The sequence below is a fragment of the Protopterus annectens genome, chromosome 11.part0 (genome assembly GCF_019279795.1).
Source record: "Protopterus annectens isolate FY-2018-M chromosome 11.part0, PAN1.0, whole genome shotgun sequence".
NCBI classification, from domain to species: domain Eukaryota; kingdom Metazoa; phylum Chordata; order Ceratodontiformes; family Protopteridae; genus Protopterus; species Protopterus annectens.
The window spans coordinates 1,194,125,762-1,194,127,387 of record NC_056745.1 but is presented as its reverse complement, the minus strand read 5'-3'; the positions used below and the strand labels follow the sequence as shown (position 1 = coordinate 1,194,127,387).

General features: G+C 38.7%; 1 pseudogene; it reads left to right on the top strand.

Annotated features, from left to right (window-relative positions):
* Positions 1-380: 380 nt before the first annotated feature.
* Positions 381-995, top strand: LOC122815041 (annotated as a pseudogene).
* The last annotated feature ends 631 nt before the right edge of the window (positions 996-1,626 follow it).

The following is a 1,626-nucleotide window of genomic DNA, read 5'->3' as shown; positions in this document are numbered from 1 at the left end:
GCTAAAGAGCAGTCACCTATCTAGTGTGGCAGTACCAGTGTTGCATAATGTTTTACTATTTGCTGAAATAAGTACAAAATTAGTATTGCTATGGCTTATGAGTGTGTGTAAAAAACATTGCTGATTTTTATCTGTTTACACTCCCAATAATGTCAGGATGCATACATTATTCTTTTGGGTTTCAGTAGAAATGCAGCTAAATAGTAATTATATTTCAAATGTAAGGTATAAAATATATCATGGAACATTCACGGCATTGAGAAGTAGCAGTCAGATGAAAGTTTAGAAGATTTGCAGTTTGTAAAGATAACAACTGAATCCGCATTTACGTTCCTATGAAAAGGACAGCTATTTGGATGCCTGGCATCTAAAACTTGCATATGCCAGTAGCAACAGGGGATCACAATCCAAGAATCTGTGAAGTGTGAACTTGCAACCTAGAAGAAGAGATAAAAAAGATTTGTAAGGTGGTTCACAAATATAATTATATTGCAATGGCTAAAGGGGATTAACCACAAACTCATAACACCAAAGGACCTGCCAGAATGGTGAACGACTTTCAAGCATTTCCACAGATCTGTTCCGGTTCCATGGACCAGGATTATATTGTTTTCCTACATACCCATAATGGACACAGAATTTCCTGGAGAAGTAGCAAGACCGATTGGAGAATTTAGAAGCAATGCAGACTACCAATACCACTTACTACTGTGTAACATAGACTTATTAAAGATTATTCAGCTAGGACTGAACTTTATGAATGAAAATGGTAAATATCCTGCTGGCACATCAACAAGGCAATTCAATTTTAAGTTTAACTTAACAGAAGGTATGTATGCACAAGATTCTATAGAACTGCTCATGTTGTCTGGTATCCAGTTTAAAAAAAACATGAAGATGAAGGGATGGAAACTGCTTATTTTGCAGAACTACTAATGGCATCAGGACTAATACTATCTGATGGGGTCAAGTGGCTGTCATTCTACAGTCTCTGAACCATCTACACATATATTGCAAATTCCACAGACTATATAGACACAAGCAGTAGCTTCTACTTATAAAGAACCCTGTGACTAAACATCAATCAAGGAAAAGGGCAGAATTTATTACAAAACCTACATAAATTAGAAGACTGCAGTGTATGTTTAGGTTTTATGAGTTTACTACCCTCCTGTTATTCTATAACACACTGGCTTATCCGTTATTTGGGACAGCACACTACTGGAAACCCCCCTCCCCTTCAGCAATGACTTTCTCTCCATCCTGGTAAACATAATCCACTGTTTCAGCTGCTATTCAAGACCTTGCTTCCCTCAGTCACAGCCCAGTCTCCTTTTTTCCCTTACTTTGTGGTTTTCTCCAAAATACTCTGTTAAGGACTGCAATATTCTACTGAAGTAGACTAGCAAGTACTTCTTCATGTACCTGACATGAAAGGTGCATGATAGATTGTTTCTGGGACACTATCATCCATGGCTCATCCCACTCTGTTACACCCTCACTTTGCTCATGCTCCACTCTGTTCCTCTTCCCTACCCTCATTCCCAACCACCCCTGACTCACATAACTGTATCTCTATCTGATCCACTTCCACTCCCAACAGCCCACCAATAGAATTCCCAGCCT